The 19,394-nt window shown below is 50.0% G+C and overlaps 1 protein-coding gene across 9 annotated transcripts in view; it reads right to left on the bottom strand.

The window, feature by feature from the left end:
* Positions 1 to 11,092, bottom strand: part of SEMA4D (semaphorin 4D) — a 128,069-nt gene extending 116,977 nt beyond the window's left edge. For 6 of the 9 annotated variants that reach the window (XM_074395541.1, XM_039474633.2, XM_039474634.2 and 3 more), the window contains exon 1: positions 10,861 to 11,091. The gene's annotated coding sequence lies outside the window, so the exon portion shown is untranslated. Of the gene's footprint in view, positions 1 to 8,487; positions 10,308 to 10,860 lie in introns of those variants that run through there. The other 3 variants (XM_074395546.1, XM_074395547.1, XM_074395540.1) reach the window with 2 other exon arrangements.
* Between the last annotated feature and the right edge of the window lie 8,302 nt (positions 11,093 to 19,394).

The following is a 19,394-nucleotide window of genomic DNA, read 5'->3' as shown; positions in this document are numbered from 1 at the left end:
AAAAATCAATTATATTTCTACAATAGCGACAAAAAGAGAGACTTAGCAAAGTTCACAGGATAAACAAAAAATATAAAAAATCAATTGTATTTCTATACATTGCAAATAACAACCGGAAAATAACATTTTTTAAATCCATGAATAACAACATGAACTACTTATGAGTAAATCTGATAAAACATGTGCAAGACCTGTACACTCCCAACTACAAAACACTGCTAAAAGAAATTAAGGAAGATGAAAATAGAGAGAGGGAGATTCCATGCTCACTGGTCAACAGACCCGAATATTATTACAATTTTTTTTTCCCCAAATTGATCTAAGCAGTATAAACTCCGGTCAAAATCCAAGCAGGCTTTCTACAGAAACTGACAAACTGATCTTAAGTATATGTGAAAATGCAAAGGATCTGGAACTGACACTACAGTTTTGAAAATGAAGCAGCCGGGCGCGGTGGCTCAAGCCTGTAATCCCAGCACTTTGGGAGGCCGAGGCAGGTGGATCACGAGGTCGAGAGATCGAGACCATCCTGGTCAACATGGTGAAACCCCGTCTCTACTAAAAGTGCAAAAAATTAGCTGGGCATGGTGGCACGTGCCTGTAATCCCAGCTACTCAGGAGGCTGAGGCAGGAGAATTGCCTGAGCCCAGGAGGCGGAGGTTGTGGTGAGCCGAGATCGCGCCATTGCACTCCAGCCTGGGTAACAAGGGCGAAACTCCGTCTCAAAAAAAAAAAAAAAAAGAAAAGAAAATGAAGCAAAATTGTCATGCCACCTGACTTCAGGATTTACTACAGAGACAGTGTGACACAGGGACCTATGAGGAATAAGCCATAATGGAACAGAACAGAATCCAGAAACAAAGGCACACAGATATGGCCAATTACTTTACAAACGGTACCAACATAATTCACTGCAGAAAGAATAGGCTTCTTGTTGTTTTAAAACAAATGGTGTGGGAACAACTGGATGTCCACAGGCAAAACAATGAACCTCGATCCTTCGTCCTTTCCATTAAAAATTAACTCGAAAATCGCAGATCTTTTTTTTTTTTTTTTTTTGAGTCTCGCTCTGTTGCCCAGGCTGGAGTGCAGCGGCGCAATCTTGGCTCACTGCAACCTCCATCTCTCGTGTTCAAGTGATTCTCCTGCCTCAGGCTCCCAAGGAACTGGGACTACAGAAATGCAAGAATGATTTAACATTCAGTATCTGGGAGTAAAGACGTGCACCACCACACCTGGGTATATTTTTGTATTTTTAGTAAAGGCAGGGTTTCACCATGTTGGCCAGGCCGGTCTCAAACTCCTGACCTCAGATGATCCACCCGCCTCGGCCTCCCAAAGCGTTGGGATTACAGGTGTGAGCCACGAGGTCCAGTCCAAATGGATTGCGGACCGAAACACAAAAGCTTCGATTACCACATTTTCAGAAGAGAACATAGAAAGTCTTTATCATTACGGGTTAGACAAAGATTTCTTACATAGGGCACAAAAAGCACAAACCATTAAAACAACTAAAACCAGAAAGTCTGCCCATTGAAAGATACAACTAATAAAATAAAACGGCAAGCCATAGACTGAGAGAAAATATTTGCAATACAAATATTTGAATCAAGAATAAGTAAAGAACACTTATGACTCACACATAAGACATAACCCAATTAAAAAGTAATCAAAGGATCTAAACAGACACTTCACAAAAGAATATATACAAATAGCTAATAAGCACATGAAAAGATTCTCAACCAAAACTGCACGGATATAGCACTGCCGCATTTCCACTATAATAGCTAAAATTAAAAAGACTGACAACAGCAAGTGTTGGCACGGATGTGAACCAACTGCAACTCTCATACGTTAGCAGTGGGAACGTAAAATGATACAACTGCTTGCAGTCTGCCAGTTTTTGAATCAAGTTAAACATCTACTTACCACCAAACCCTGTAATTCCACTTGTAGATAGTTAACGCAGGACAAATAAAAACATATGTCCACGCTAAGATTTGCCTATGAACGCTCACAGCATTTCTTGTATCATCTTTTATTGTGGTAAAATACTCATCAGATAAAATATACCATTTTAAAGAGTATAATCCAGTAGCATTTAGTACATTCGAAATGTTACGTAACTATCACCACTATATCTAGTTCCAGGACCTCAAAAGGAACCCCCATGCATATTAAGTCTTCATTTTCTATTCCCCCACCTCCCCAGCCCCTGAAATGTGCTTTCTGTCTAGAAAGATTTGCCTATTCTGAACATTTCCTATAAATGGAATAATATAATATTATATTAACCACTAATGTGTTTTCTGTCTGGAAAGATTTGCTTATCCTGAACATTTCATATAAATGGAATAATACAACATGCAGCTATTAATCTGTGCCTGGCTACCTTCACTTAGAATGTTTTTGAGTTTAATCCACATTGTAATATGTATCAGGGCTTCATTCCTTTTTATAGCTGAATCATAGGCCATGGATGAATACACCACATTTAGCTTACCCATTCAACCACTGCTGGACGTCTGGGTTGTTCCTGTCTTTCGGCTAGTGGAATAGTGCCACTATGAACAGCCACATTTAAGTTTCCATGAGTCCCTGCTTTCAATTCCTTTAGGTATACACCTAGGAGTGGGACTGCCAGGTCACAGAGTAATTCTGTAACATTTGAGGAATCTCCAAATTTTTTCCAAAACAGCTACACCATTTTACATTTCTATCCGGAATCTTTGAGGGTTCTAATTTCTCCATCACCTCACCTACACTTGTTATCCCCCCCCCCTACTTTTTTAAATTAAAGCCATTCAAGTAGGGTTCGAGGTGGTACCTCACTGTGGCTTTAATTCACATTTCCCTAACAACTAATGATGTTAAGCACCGTCTCACAGGTTTATTGTCCGTTTGTCTATCACTGTTGCTGACGCAGTTACCCATGTTTTAACCGGCTGTCTTTGTTGCTGAGTTGTAGCTCATAGCACTTTTATTCACAATAACGCAGAAGAGGATACAATCCAAACGTCCACCAACTATTCAGCGATAAAAAGACATGAAGTGCTGGCGTGCACAGGACATGCAAGAATCTCAAAAACATTGCGCAGAGTGAAAGGAGCTGGACACAAAGATTATGCAGATGGTCCCCCATGCACAATGGTCTCATTTATGATTTTTCGACTTCACAATGGTGTGAGGGCCATTCGAATCCAGTAGAAACGGTACTGCGAGTATCCACACAACCATTCTGTTTTTCACTGTCAATGCAGCATTCAATAAATTATATAAGATATTCAACACTTTATTATTAAAAAAAAAAAAGGCTTTGTGCCGGGCGCGGTGGCTCAAGCCTGTAATCCCAGCACTTTGGGAGGCCGAGGCGGGTGGATCACGAGGTCAAGAGATCGAGACCATCCTGGTCAACAGGGTGAAACCCCGTCTCTACTAAAAATACAAAAAACTGTCTGGGCATGGTGGCGCACGCCTGTAATCCCAGCTACTCAGGAGGCTGAGGCAGGAGAATTGCCTGAACCCAGGAGGCGGAGGTTGCGGTGAGCCGAGATCGCGCCACTGCACTCCAGCCTGGGTAATAAGAGCGAAACTCCATCTCAAAAAAAAAAAAACAAAAAAAAGGCTTTCTGTTAGATGACCCTGCCCAACTGTAGGCTAACGTAAGTGTTCAGTGCACGTTGAAGGTGGGCTAGCCTAAGCTATGCTGTTGGACAGGTCAGGTGTATCAAACACAGTTTTGACTTAGGAGGATATCTTCAACTTAATGACGGGTTTATTATTAGGATATAATCGCATCACAAATCTAGGAGCAACTGTCAAATATATCCTCCTACTTTGAAAGTACTGGAGAAATAAATCCAAGCTATCATAATCTAATCTATGCAGGTCAGTGACTGCCAGGAAGAGGGGGTTGAAAAGAGGCAACAGGGAAATTTGGGGGGCGGTTCTCAGGGCCTTTTGGTCTCTGTGGCAACTGCTCACCTCTGCTGCAATAGCATAAAAGCAGCCACAGACGATTCCAAAATAAACGGGCCCAGAGCACTTGACCTGCAGGGCCAAAGCTTATCAAATCCTGGTCTATATCCTGATTATGGTGTCCGTTGTATGCTATACACGTTTCAAAACTCAGTTAACTGTGCACTTCAAGTGAATGTATTTTGTCAGAATTCATGCCAATAAAACTGAGTAAGACAGTATCGCTTCTAGTGGGACTCCATGCGGAAAGCACCCCAAGCCTAAGGTGCATCCAACCTGGGGACCACCACTCTCTCCCCATAGGCCTATCCCACCCATTTCCAAGTGTGGGTCTTCATCTTAGGGTAGCAATCCAGAAGCCTCTGGGAAGCCTGTTAAAACAAGATAGCAGGTCCCACCCCACAGTTCCAGATGCTAAGGAGACCCTGCATTTCCCAGGGGTGCAATGCCACTGGTGTGGGGACCACTCTCAGAGAAGCACTCTCCCATTCCTCCAGTGTTCAATCCACGTGGAAGTTGAGAGTCAGTGCTGCGGGCAAAATGCAGACCATCCCTGCCTGGAGACGATGCCACCGCTCATGAAGGTCATGAAGAAAATGTTCACAGTCCACCAGCAACGGGACAGCCTCATGCTTCTGTGCACCCTGGGCCAAGAGGAGACACGGCACACACCGAGAGTCAACAGCAGCTCGTGGGGATCCTTCACCGACGGGGTGGCCCCAGCCGGCCTCTGTCCCTCCCGTCCACTTCAGGGCTTCCTCCAGCTCTGCTCCATCCTTCCTTTCAGGATGCAAACCTTCCAAGCAGGCCTCCCTCAGCCCCATTCGCCCATGACCCCCTCCACTTCCCCACTCCCCTTCACGGCAGCAAAATTCTCAAAAAAAGCCATACGCTCCTGCTGTCCCCAAGCCCCCTCCTTCCTTCTCTCAGAAACTCACCCTGTACTTCAGCCCACCACCCTGGACCACATGGATAAACCCCAGGTTGTCCTCGGTCCTCACCTTTGTGACCTCCACTGTCACCCTCCCTCTCACACAAGGTGCAAGTGGCCTCCAGGACGCCCCCAGGCCCCTCTGGTCCTTCCCCTACCTGGCTGGCTGCACCCTCTTGGTTTCTCGTCCCAGGCCCAGTCCTCGGACTTCTCTTCTCCATCTGCCTTGACTCCCTAGAGGTCTCATCCAAACTCCCAGCTTTCAAAATGTCACCTCTACAGCTACAATATATTGCCAAGATTAGGGTCCCAGCCCAGAGCACTCCCCCAAACTCTAGACCCCTTTCTCCGGCTTCCTCCTCCTCCCCTGCACTGGGACACTTCAGTAGGATTCTCACCTGTACTATCTTGAGAGCCACACCATCCCTCTGAATCCTCACAACTGCTCCCCTGAAGACCTCAGTCTCAGGGTAACGGCAACTTCACCCTTCCAATGCCCAATCCAAGACCTCTGGGTCATCCTGGACCCCTCTCTTGCTGCAACAGCCCTCATGGGACCCATCACAGTCCTGTTGGCAGAATGCCTGGAACCGGCCTGCCTCCCACCTTGAGCAGGCTGCCAAGCTCCTGCAAGGCCCACCTGCACCGCCCTCCTGCCATTGCTCATGTGTTCCTGTGTCCCCTCATCATTCCTCACCTCCGCCACATCTAGGGCTCAGCAGGGCACGGGGACCATCTGATTTTAAATAACCACCACCCCTCAACAAACCACTGGCCCCTTGAGCGCCTAGACCCGGAACTACCTATCTCCCCTCTCATTAGCCTCCCATCTCCCTCCACTTGACCATATCCCCACCAGCCCCCAGCCATCACTGGCATTCAACACATGTTTTCCGGGGAAGCAGTGAAACTTCCTGAGGTGGACAGGTTCAAGAGCTGGGAGGGCCCTGAAAGGTAAGCAGTTCCTTCACATCCAGAACCTAAGACACAGTAGTATCACCTGCCAGGACCCAGAGGTGCCGGCACTGTGACTCCCCCACATGCCTCAGCTCTTCGTGGGCCCTCAGAAGGACGGGGCTGTATAGGACAAGGGTGATCCGGATGGGGAGAAAGAATGTGCATCCACCCACGGGGTGGTTCTGCACAGGCGAGAAGGCAGGCGGCTCCCAGGATGAGCACGTGCCAGGACCCTCAGCCCCCAAGGATGGGCCAGGGCTCACAGCCCCGCCACAACCCAGCTATAGCACCCAGCTGTGCCCTCGAAGCACACAAGACACGCCCGTCAGAAACAGCAGCAAACGAATGCTCGCCAACTCCCAGTGAGCACCAAGTGGAGCAACTGCAGGCCTCACAGGAAACGTTCTGTCCTTCCCAACACAATGAAAACACACATACAAATCAGGGGGCCCAACAAACACCCAAACTCTGCATCAAGGCAGATCACACGCTGGCTGCTCAAGCAACTCTAGCTTCTTGCAATAGACCTGGAAAATACAAAAACGATCAGAATTCTAAACAATTCGTACTTTTCACTTTGCAGACCTCTCTGCAGCACGCACTACTTTTACGTTTTTGCTATAGCTTTAGGTTACTTAACATATCCTCCACTAAATGTAAAGAGAAAGCAAAGGCATCGCAGAAAATGCCTGAACAAGCCCCAGGTCCAGGTTGGCCAACTGGCAGCGGGGACCCACCGGGCGCAGGCTCCCGACTAGACTCAGCCTTCGTTTCGGTACTGAGGGTAAGGCTGACCCTTCTGTCCCTGGACCGTACTCCTGTTTAATTGTCAGGGTCTTCATCTTGTCTCCCCTAATGCTGAAAGTAGTGCATTGATTTCTATCCTTCATAGCTCACAAAGCACATACTCAGAGGGTCAATAACGACTGATTCACTGACTGCCTCATGGAAGCCAATTCATCTGTTATTAAGATGTGTAGAAACATCTGTTTCCACAAATCAAATTCTATTTAAAATGTCGGGGGAAAGTATACGACCGAATGAAGACCACTTTTTAAAAATTCATTTTGTAATTACAAAAATAATTCTTTTGTAACAGAAACAAACCACACGTAAGTACGAGAGGAAAGTACAGGTTCCCTCTTCCTCTTCTCTCTCCTGGAACACACACTCCCACTGCACACTTACACACACACTCACAGGCACACACAAGCCCCACCCTTTGCTAACTATGGAGTGCTGCTTTCAGTCTCGGGGCTATGTCCCTAAAGCCTGGGGCAGCGTCTGGCACCCAGGTCCACACAGGCAGCTCCATGACGATCTGCTGAATGCCAGGTGTGTGTCCTTCCAGATGGGCTTCCGTGCTAAGCGCCCGAATTGCTGCATGGAAAGGCACATTCTCTATAGTCTACACTAAGGAACGATGTTTCTACCTAATGCATTGGCACATTTTTTAAAAGTAAACCTTTGAATAGTGTCATCATGAAGTAAAAGATCCCATGGCATGTTTTAGGAGGGGAATTGGAGATCTCTGATCATTATTAACTTTTTATGATGGAGAATTTTGAAAGTGCATGGAAGTAGCCAGAACAGAACAAAGAATCCAGGTACTCTCATCCAGACCCCAAACTGTCCACTCAGACAATCCCATCCCTCCTCATCCCCTCTGCTTCCCCACCCCACACTAATCTGAGGCAGATCCCAAGCATTATTTCATCTACCAACACTCAGTATCTATGGCTAAAGGGTAAAGATTATTCTAACATAACCACAATGCTGTAATTAAGGAATTCCTTAAAATCGTCATTCACTCTACAAATGTCCATGAGACACATCGATAGCCTCATTTTCAAAGGAGTAATTCTTCGATCAAGTGCTGATCCAAGTGAGAGCTCTGGGTCAGGCTTTGATCAAAGCCAGAACTCTCGGGGTGCCACTTAGATGCAATCCAGGACAGGGATGCAGTCATCGCTTTCATGGGCAGCAGCTGAAACTTCTGGACCAAATAACAGGACACTGCCCGCACCCCACCCCCTCCACCCCCCGCTGAGGCTTGCACAGGTGTTGTGGGAAGGTGGTTTTGGGATTCTGTACCCTCAGACTGCTGTTGATTCCCCAGGGATAACCACAGCAAGGCAGCAGAAAGCTGGGGCCCCTGCCGTGACATCCCCAGGCAAATGCAGATTCACTCAGGGAGGGTCACAAAAGCTGGAAAGTGAGCCACAGGCAGCAAAGCAATTTGCTTATCCCAAGGATCACCTTAATTAGTGTGCCGAAAACACCACCGAGCTTCCAGGGAAGGCCCTGGCACACCTTCTCCACCTGACTGAATCAGCAGATAGCTCCTCCTAGTAAATCTCTGCTTTCCCATGTCATCTCTCAACAGCAAAGTCCCCAGCAAACCTCTCCCTGTTGTGTGCAGGGGAGCCTGCTCTACAAGCTCAGCTCTTGGATGACACCCTGAGACATCCAGGACAGCCCTAGACTCTGGATGGCAACGGTTACGGTGATGGGGATGCCATAGGCAGGGCTGTGGACGCTGCATCTGCCAAGCCCAGGGCAGACCCTGGGCCAGGGAAGAGAGGACCCACCCCAGGTGCCTCTGCCTCTTCCCTTCTCACCTGTGAGTCTTCTTCCTGGAATTGTCCAAGTTCAGGGAAGAAATCATTGCCTTGGTTGGGAACAACGGACAGCAGCCTTCCTCTCAGCAACTAAGCTCGATGGTCGGCCCATGGCATGTTCATTTCTGTATTTTCACACAGCAAGTTTCACCTCCATGGGCCCTCCCCAGGAGCTCTGGCTCTAGGGGGTCAGGGGGAGAATCTGCAAACACCCTCCTAGACCCACCCATTGCTCCCTCCCCACCAGAAATGGAACCAAGAGAGGCAGAAGCCTGCACAGGCTCAACCCAGAAGCACAGAGGATACAGAAAACCATTGATCTTTGCAATGCATTATTGATTTTGCTGCTATGCTGGCAGCAGCGCCCGGTCCCTCCCCACTCAAAGCCAGCTATTAGCATGCACTCCCAAGCTTTGGCCTAGACACACAGCTTGGTGTGGGGAAGGCAGCTCCAGAGAGCATCTGCCTCCAGCGGTCCACACGGGGAGTACTGTCCACAAGTGAATGATGTCACCAAGGACACCTCCCTGGCCCCAGATCTACTGGACACCAAGTGCAACACTGGTCTTGCACTCCACACTTCAGCCCAGGACAGCCCATTGCCCAGGACCCCAGGTGCTCAGGGAGGGGTCTGTGCAAGGCTGCATTTTCAGCAGACTCTACGTGTGCCTGTCGGAGGTGGGCCCCCTCCCATGGACCCCCTCCCTTTCACTGTGCTGCAAGAGCTTGGGCTGGCATGGCAGCGGGGATTCTGCCTTCCCACGACGGCCTTTGCCTATCTGCACTCTGAAACACAGCCACTGAGTTCCTCTGTCTACCAACTCCTAAGAGCCCACCCTCCTGGGACCGCAGGGCTGCTCCTGGCACCGGTGATGTGTTTGTACTTCTGTTTGACTTACTGAGTGTACCAGGTACAATTTCCTCAGTCTGAAGGTCTGGCCTTCTGGGAGGGCAGTCTTTGCCCACAGAAACAGGCCAGTGCGTCCCTCACCCTCCCACCCCAGCTTCCCTGGTGGGTATGCTGAGCCCGCATGCTTTCTTCTTCCGGCTGACGGCTACCAAGACATGATATATACAGACACCAACTGTCAAAACGACAATCAGGGCATTATCATCTCTACCAGAATCCTGCCCCTGCACTGGCCAGAGCTGCCTGTTTCTGGGACACAGTAAACATTCCCAAATAACCTCTCCTGGGCAGCCAGCAGGCAGGCCCCAGGCCTAGGACACATATGAGGTGACAGGCCACCGGTGTCACTTCACCCCCAGGAAAGGAAACTTCCGTTCAGTGACGCCTGGCGAATTTGAAAAGGCTCAGAACAGCAGGGTGAGATGCTTGGCCCCAGGCCCCACGTCCAGCTTGGCCTCTGAGGACCTGGCCACCCACGAGCCTGGGATGTGCTCAACACAGAGTGAGGTTTTCAAAACAAAAGCAAAGCAACTTCACATGGCAAACGTTCCAGAAAGCAGGACCCAGCCCTCAACACCAGGCCTCATTTGAGGCAAACTGCCCACATACAGACTCCCATTCACCCATCCACCCCACCTGCCCCCCAAAATACCAAGCCAGATAAATAAAGACGACAACCACGAGCTCAACCCTCCTTGACATGCTTTTACTGGCATAACCCCAGTGGAGCCAGCCCCTTGCAGCTCACCAGGCGGCTGCAACAGGTGCAGCCCGGGCTAAGGCTTGTGGTTCTCCTGGGCTGTTCTAGAATAATGCAGCCAAAACCCTAAAGGAAACCGAGGCCTGCAGAGCACTCCTGCCCAGGCGGCGACCAGACCACAGCGGCCCGACCTGCCCCACCTGTCTGAGTGCGCGGCGCCGAGTCCGGTACACCGAGGCCGCGGCCTCCGCGACCAAAATAGAAGCCCGCGGGGGCCCGGCCGGAGTCCGGGCTGGCCAGAGCTGGGCCTGACCTGGCGGGGCCGGACCGGGCACGCCGGGAGCGGCGGGGCCTGGCCGAGCGCGCCGCCCCCTCCCTGGCCAGGGTCTGCAGCGCGCCCCCGCGCCCCCGCTCCCCCGCGCCCAGAGGAGCCACCTGCGCGCAGTGACTGGGAAGGCACCCAGGAACGGGAGAAGGCCAGGGAGGGATCGCAGAGGGGTCCAGGGGGTTGAAGGGGTCCAGTGAGGGCTCCGGGTAGGTGTCTCCGGGAGACGACCCGGGAGGGGTCCGGGGGGATCCAGGAAGGAGTCCAGGGAGCCGGAGAGTCCCGGAAAGGGGCTCCTGCAGGGGTTCAGGGAGGGCTCCGAGGGTCCGGGGAGGAGGCTAGGGGCGTTGAGTGGGGGCGCCGCGGAGTGTCCAGGCGGTCCCCAGCGCACCTGCCGGGCCCCGCGCGCCCTCCCTCCAGCACAGCCCGGCCGCTTACCTGGAGCGCGCGTCCTGCCCGCGGCTGCTCCCGGCCGGGAGAGCTAGGGCGCCAGGAATGGCGGCGGCGGAGGCGGCGGCGGCGGCGGCGGCGGCGGGAGGCGGCCAGGCCGGGGAGGGGGCGGCGAGGAGGCCCGGCGGCAGCGTTGGTGGCGGAGATGCTGCGGCGCGCGAGGGCGCGGAGGCCGGCGCGGGAACCAAGGGCGCGCAGGCCCCTCCTCCGCTCCCCTCCCTTCCCCCTCCTCCCTTTTCTCTTCCCTTCCCCTCCCCCTTCTCTTCCCTCCCCTGGCCCCGCCCCTTTCTTCCTCCTCCCTCCTCCCTCCTCCTCCTCCGAGCCCCTGCTCACCTCCCTCCTTCCCCTCCCCCAACCTCTTTTTTCCTCCTCTTTCTTCACCTTGGATACACTCTTCCACCTCCCTCCCCGTCTCCCCACTTTTCTTCCCCACTCCTTCTTCCTCAGCTCCCATCTCTCTTGCCTCCCCCCAGGCCCACAGGGATGTCCCCCAGGCCTGCCTTGGTCTCTGCTGAGTCAAGCACCCGTTCCCAGGACCAAGAGGTACCCTCTCACCCTCTTCCCCACCGGCTGTTAATAGACAAGCTTGCCCCTTCTGGGGTCCTGGATGAACCCCACCCTTTCCAGGTCTCCCGCAAATACCCCAGGTTTTCTTCACTCCCAGACCCTGGGCCAGCTCTGCTGAGAATCTGACCTGTAGAGGCACGTGGCTCCCGGAACACTAGGCTGCTGACTTTGGGCAAGAATATTTCACACCGGGCTGCTTCCAGTCCCCAGGGGGAGGGGCTGGCGCTGCCTGGAGTCTTGCTTTCCCTGCACCCCCGTGCAGGCCTTTTGCTAAATGTTCATCATTTTCCACTCTAGATGGCAAATGGTCCTCCTGTATGGCTGCTGGTGAGACATGTTTGTGACTAGCCCATCGGTTTGGGGATCGGGGGGGGGGGGGCCCTCAGAGATGGCGCTGCTCCTTCCAGACCGCCTCCCTCTACCCCCAGGAGAGGTGACAGGCCCACACAGTGACGAGCCAGGCTGGCAGGCCTATTGAGGAACACAGACCTGAGAAGGGGACACAGTTCCCAATGGAACCAGCCAGGATGTCCCCTGAATGTGAGGAGTTGGGGAGCCCCTCTCCAGGCGAGGTGATTCCTCCCTGGACGACAGACTGCTCTGGAGGGGCAGGGGCTCTGACTCTGAGGCTGTTTTCCTGCTGAGCACTGGCTCTGAGAGCCAGAGTTTACAAAGGAAGCCAGTCCCAGGCCCAGCAATCACAGAGTTCCCTTCAGGGGCCTCCTGTGGTTCCTGTGGTTTACTGCCAGGGCTCTGAGAATAGGGCTTGGGTGCAGCAAAGGCTAAGATGACAAAGCTGGTGTCAAGCAGGGTGGGGTGGAGCACACACCCCTCCTCCCTCTGCTGCGTGGCAGCCACTACCCTCCTTCTGAAGAGTCTGGACCTAGAATCTGATAGACTCCCTTGACTCACAGCTCTGTAGTTTCCAAGGTAACCTTGGGCCTCATCCCTCTGTATCCTGAAACGTGAGGACAGCGTGGTCTTCCTGGAGGGTTTGGGGAGCACGGAGAGAGAGAGTGGCAGCTAAAGCCTGCAGCACTTTGTGCTCAGGTTTAGTGCAGGCGACTGTTACAGGAAAAAACTAGAGGAGATGCCTTTTCCAAGCTCTTTTCCAAATGTAGAGGTTCACAAATCCATGTTCCACATCCCATTTGGATTGAAACATAACGGGAACAGATTAGAACAGAACTGGTTTGACAGCATTCTATGCCCAAGGAGGGATGCACACTTGGGATCTATCCATGCCAGCATTGCCCAGATCGGGGGTACTATCCTTTATTCTTCACTAGTCAGACACATCTAGAATTCCGTGCCCTTGCCTGGTGTCTAAGGCAGCCAGCAGCAGCCTGTGGGAGGGGGGTTGATGCACGGCTGGTCTTCAGCCTAGAAAATCAATGTGTGGAGCACAAGTCAGCAGAACCCCAATATCTGCAAAACTGTCCAGGAAGGAAGGATTATTCTGTGGTGTTATGAAGGGCAGAATGACGACGGATGGGTGACAATTAGATGAGAAAGTGGATTTCTGCCCACCGAGGAGCTGGCTGCCCCTACAGGAGCATGCCCTTCAGGGCCAGTGTCTAGACAGGCCTGGGGCCACCTTGGGAACACCTTGCAGGGAGGGGACCAAGAGAGGTGTGCTTCTCAACAACTGCTGAAGCTTCTCCTGGGTTTTAGACCCACATGCTCAGAAGCTGATAGAGGGCAGCCCAGGAAGAAGAAACTTGGCATGGCTGTCCTAGAGCCCACACTTCTGGCATCGTGACCTTCCAGAATCCTGTCGTCCCTAGCCTGTTTCCTAATGCGTACAGAAGGATGTGAGAGAATTCAGTAAAAACTCCGAAAGCTTTCTACAGTGCCCAGGCTACAAACCCCAAGAGCTTCTTGGCGCAGTGCTTATATAAAATTGCCCTCAAACACGTTTATTGCATTAATGAAGGAGACGGCACTCTTGGGGATAGAACTTCAGCTTGTACTGTTGGCTCACTTGCATCTAAAGGTGCTTTGGGTACCTTTAGAATGAGGGACTTGGATGCCATCATTAGGTCTTCCTCTTCCCTCGTCCCTCTGACCGCCTTCCCTGTTCCCTTCTCTCAACATGAGTGTTCATGTCTCCCAAAGTGACCAAGCTTGCCTTTTTACTGTTTTTTTTTTATACTTTCTCATAGATAAGCTTGCCCCTTGGGGGCTCCGTGGAGAGTCCAGGTCTCCCCAGCGCACCTGCCTGGCCCCATGTGCCCTCCCTCCCATGCCAGCCTGGCCGCTTACTGGGCTTACTTTTATATGTATGTTTGAACACTTCGAACATACATATAAAAGTAGCGGGCCAGGTACGGTGGCTCACGCCTGTAATCCCAGCACTTTAGGAGGCAAGATGGGCAGATCACCTGAGGTCAGGAGTTCGAGACCAGCCTCGCCAACATAGCAAAACACCGGTGTATTTTTCACTACTGTAAGTACAAAATTAGCTGGGCCTGGTGGTGCACGCCTGTAATCCTGCTACTCAGGAGGTTGAGGCAGGAGAATTGCTTTAACCTGGAAGGTGGAAGTTGCAGTGAGCCAAGATAGCACCACTGTACTCCAGCTTATGCGACAGAAACTCCGTCTCAAAAAATAAAAATAAAAGTAGCTAAATGAACTCCAATCTTGTCTTACCTCTGACCCCCTTGCTTCCCCCCATGTTAATTTCAAGCATATCAAAGATCATATTAACCAATCTATTTTCTAGTTTCCTGAGAAACACCGAGTGTGTGGATACTGAGGCCATGCTTTGCAAAGTTTCTCTGCATTTATTTCTCAGCCAGAACGTTGACACCATCTATATGTAGATGAGCATGGTAACTGGATAGATAATAGTTAAGTCCCATATGAGAAAGAAAGTCAAGTATGGCAGCACAAATAATACTCAGCTTCCAACACAGCCAGGTGGATATAAGTAGAGGCTTCTCTGCTTCTGCTTCTGCTTCTCAATGTGGTGGTGGTGGGGTGGGAACAGGCATGTAGTAGGCTGAGAGTCCTTTCCAGATCCCCCAGGGTGGAGCCTTAGGCAGTGCGGGAGACGTCTTCAGAAAGAGTGGTCTGCCACCTCTCACCTGTAGTGGTGGGTGGAGTGTCCAGGCTGAGCCTAGAGAGAGTCAGCACAGCAAGCAGAGAAATGGGGTCCTCTGAGGGGCTGTGGGAAGGTTGGGTCTAGGACCTGCCAGCAGCTTCCGGAAAAGTCTTGAGATGTCCTTTGAATGTGACCATACTCTGCAGAGACGTGGGTGGGCCGTACCTCCACTGTTACCATGCAGTGGCCTCTGAGACCATGCTGTGACCCCTACCCCATCTCTGTCCCTTCCCCCACCCCAGAAATTTGCTGTTAAGAGTGTGGCCTTCCTGGCCAGCCTCTCCAATGTAGACAGTCCACACCAGTCTCTGTCAGGCCCCCTGGGTTGTTAAAACACGTCCTCCAGCTGGAAGAAGGAAGCTGAAAGGGATTTTGAAGGCTCTGAGACCCCCCCAGGTGCCTCCAATGAGTGCTAAGCAAACAGAAACAACATCTGCCCAGGTGTGTTCAAGCCAGAGGGCAAATGAGCAATCACAGAGTGTTTATTTGGAAACACGATTCCCTGCTATGATAAAAATCCAATGGTTTGATCAAGACAGAAGTTTATTTGCTTCTTTTTTTTAAGACAAAGTCTAGCTCGGTCGCCAGGCTGGAGTTCAGTGGCACGATCTCGGCTCACTGCAACCTCCACTTCCCGGGTTTAAGTGATTCTCCTGCCTCAGCCTCCCGAGTAGCTGGCATTACAGGCACATGCCGCTACACCCAGCTAATTTTTGTATTTTTTTTAGTAGAGACAGGGTTTCACCATGTTGGCCAGGATGGTCTTGATCGCCTGACCTCGTGATCCACCCACCTCGGCCTCCCAAAGTGTTGGGATTACAGGTGTGAGCCACTGCGCCTGGCCCACTTCTGACATAACATTATCAGAGGTAGATGTGTGGACCAGGACTGGTGGGCAGCTTTGCTGTCACCCATTTGGATGTTACCATTCATCTAGCTGGAAAGACGAAGAGTATGATCGGTAGATTTCAGTGCAATACCAGAAAGTAGCACACATCACTTCTGTCACATACCATTGATCAGAACTTAGGCTGGGGCCCACATGTACCTGCAAGGGGGAGTTGGAAATATAGCTGCTAGCCGAGTGACTATGTAACCAGCTGAAAGTCTATAATTAATATATTAAGGTATGGAAAAATAGATATTCTTGAACAACTAGGAGACTGCCATACTCATTGTAGTGTAATTGGTGCTATTATAAATTTAAGTGGAAAATCGCTCACCTACTAGAATGTCTAAAATTGAACATAGCAAGTGTTGGCAAGGATGTGGAGTGGCTAGAATTCTCATTCATCTCTGCTGGGAGTGTAAAATAGTATGGCCACTTTGGGAAATACATAGCAGTACTACTAAAGCTAAATACTCATATGCTCTGTAACCCAGCAATTCCCTTTCTGGAAAGAGTACACAAAATTCAGTGCATATGTTTACCAGAACATATATACAGTATAAGAATACTCATGATAACTTCATTCATTGTGACTCTAAACTAGAAACAACTCAGGTGTCCATCCGTGGTAGAAAGACGTAAATGGTGATATAGTCACCCTATGGAATACTACACAGTAATGAAAAGGGAAAGAACTCCATGTAGCAAAATGGGTGAGTCTCTTAGACAGAATCCTGAAAGAAGTCGGACATACACAAAAGATCCCCTACTGTATAATTCTGTCCATAAGAAGTTCTAGAACAGGCAAACATAATAAAGGGATCAATGTCAGAATAGCAGTTACTCCCGGGTAGGTTCTGAATTAGAGAAGGCACGGTGGGAGGCTGAAAGTATCTGGAGATGGGTGGTGGCTACCTGAGTGTATTCCCACATCAAAATTCATTAACTCTGCCCTTTAATGTTTAGAATTTATCCTCAATAGAAAATTACAAAAATGCAAAGAAGTAAAGGGAAGTATCTGTAATTAAAAACGATGGTGTGGCCGGGCGCGGTGGCTCCCGCCTGTAATCCCAGCACTTTGGGAGGCCGAGACGGGTGGATCACGAGGTCAAGAGATCGAGACCATCCTGGTCAACATGGTGAAACCCCGTCTCTACTAAAAATCCAAAAAATTAGCTGGACATGGTGGCGCGTGCCTGTAATCCCAGCTACTCAGGAGGCTGAGGCAGGAGAATTGCCTGAACCCAGGAGGCAGAGGTTGCGGTGAGCCGAGATCGCACCATCGCACTCCAGCCTGGGTAACAAGGGTGAAACTCTGACTCAAAAAAAAAAAAAAAAAAAATGATGGTGTGTTCAACTTTCAAGAGGGGCCCTATTCCGGCTTGGTAGAGCCACCCTCCACCCCGCTGTCTACACTGTGTATCAAACATAACAAAAGTCCTGGTGGAGCATTCCTGAGGGGCGGATGCTGCCTGCAGGCTGAGTTCTGTCGTTGACAACACCAGAGCCTGAGTTTCCCATAGAAATATGCAGGGCAGGCCATGCTGTCCTCATTTCACGGAGGAGGACACGGGGCAGGTCAGTTAAGTTTATTCTTCCCCGGCTTCTCCTTTCTTGGCACGATTTTGACCTCGTGTTTGGACTTTCCAACAGAGTCTACACACACATTTTAATGCGTGTTACAACTTCCAGCAGGCAGTTAAGAGGCCACCATCGATGCTGTGTGCAGACTGGGCAGTGAGGCTGAGCTGGCGCAGGGGTGGCTCCCGCTGGAGGAACTGCAGGCCGGTCCCTCAGAAGGGCAAGGGCAACTCACACCCCCTCCCCCACCCAGTTATTTGTCAGGAAAGATGCTGTGAACCTAGGCGTGGGAGAACTCAATGGTTCTCATTCCCTTTGATTCTTCGGGAATTTGGAGAGTACGAAGAATTGGATTTTTCAAAGAGAACTTCATTGCTATTCCTATGAACCCATGGTTTTCTCCTTTCTCTGGCTGTGACTGTCAGGTGACTGACAGCCATCTCCTCGTGGTACCGAGCTTTGCCTACTCGCTGTTCCCACGAGTCTCTGCATCTGCCTTCTCCTTCACTTGGGACCCTTCATCATGTTGGATTGGAGGCACTGACCGGACACAGAGTGCTCTCATGCCGTGTATTTCCCTGGCACAGAGAAGGAAATCGTAGGCTTTGAATGAAGGCACCGCCTGCCCGCAAACAAAATAGCCCCACCTGGTTAGCATTCAGTTTGGAAAAGCCATTGTAGGGAGCAGCCAAATGGAAAGACTCTGCTGTAAGAACTCTGGACCTGCCAGCAGAAATTAAAAGTATGTTCAAATCAGGCCATTGTCCAAGCATTATCAGAGGCTCAGACCTGCTGCTTTCCTGCCCACGCCTCCAGAGCCAGACAGCCCTCTTCAAGGCCAGCACGTCATGCCTGCCTGGGAAGCACTCAACTGTTACTTTATTCAACAGAACCTGAATCCTTTGGGAAGAGAGTATGTTTGCAAAGATTGAGTTGTAACCGGAATAAAGGTAGAATTTTCTATGATTGAGGCAAAATTTAAGAGTAAAAAGAAGATATTAGAAAAATAGTAGATATTAGTGAAAACCTTAGTTTCAACAGAAAGCGCTCTGCAAGGTAGACATTAATCAATTCATGTCACATATCAAAAGTAACCACATAAAACCACATAAAAGAAAATATGACAATCTTCTTCCTCCCCTACTTCTGGGACATTCAGTCCTAGTGTTTGATGTGCTGTATTCCAGGCCTTGTGCCCCTCAAACACAAATATGCATGTACTCTCTTAAAAGGCCTGGCAGCAATCACTCAGTCTGTCTCTCTTTCTCTCTCTCTTATTTATTTTAAAAGTGTGCACGATTTAAATTTTGGTTTGCAATCTCAGGAACACCCTTTAGTACGCATCTGTACAGCTCTACTTCATTCATTTAAAGATAATTTAAAACTATTATCAAGGTAACACGTGCACAAAGACAAATCCAACAGTCTAGAAGTACATTAAACATTTATTTCCCACCCTGTCTCCTATCCCAATCTTAAAAGAAAGCATTTTTTGATTCTGGTAATTGCCTCTGTAACTCTAAAATAAGGTACTGTGTTTCCTGGTTTATCAGGAGTAGATAGTAGCTGACAAGAAAGGCTGAGAGGTGAGGATCTGGCATCCACTTGACCCCACGTCTCCTGGTCCCTTTGTGAACCCAAAATATCTGAGACAGGTCTCAGTCAATTTAGAAAGTTTATTTTGCCGAGGTTAAGGATGTGCTCACGTGACACAGCCTTAGGCGGTCCTGACAACATGTGCCCAAGGTGGTTAAGCCATAGCTTGCTTTCAAACGTTTTAGGGAGACATAATACGTGAGTCAATACATGTAAGACGTACATTGGTTCCATCTGGAAGGGCAGGACAACTTGCAGTGGGAGTGGGGGCTTCCAGGTCATGGGTAGATTTAAACATATTCTGATTGGCAATTGGATGAAAAAGTTATTATCAGTAGAAAGGAATGTGTGGGTTAAGATAAGGAGTTGTAGAGACCAGGGTTCTTATTAAGCAGATGAAACCTCCAGGTAGCAGGCTTCAGAAAAAATAGACTGTAAACGTTTCTTATCAGACTGAAGGTCTGTGTTGATGTTGATGCTGGATGGGTATGATGAGACGCGTCCAACCCCTGCTTCCTGTCATGGCCTGAACCAGTCTTTTGGGTTAAATTTTGGGGTGCCCTGGGAGAGGAGGAAGTTCATTCAGATGGTTGCAGGGGGAGGGGTCTGTCGAATTTTATTTTTGGTTTATACCTTCTAAATACTGGAAAATACTAATATACTCATCCTTTGCTATACATGGGGGATTGGTTCCTGGTCCCCTGAGTATGCCAAAAATCCACGCATACTCAAGTCCAGAACTCAGCCCACAGAGCTCACATGTAGGAAAAGTCGACCCCTCTC

This window comes from Saimiri boliviensis, chromosome 2, assembly GCF_048565385.1.
Source record: "Saimiri boliviensis isolate mSaiBol1 chromosome 2, mSaiBol1.pri, whole genome shotgun sequence".
Lineage (NCBI taxonomy): Eukaryota > Metazoa > Chordata > Mammalia > Primates > Cebidae > Saimiri > Saimiri boliviensis.
This window is presented reverse-complemented; position numbering and strand designations above follow the sequence as displayed.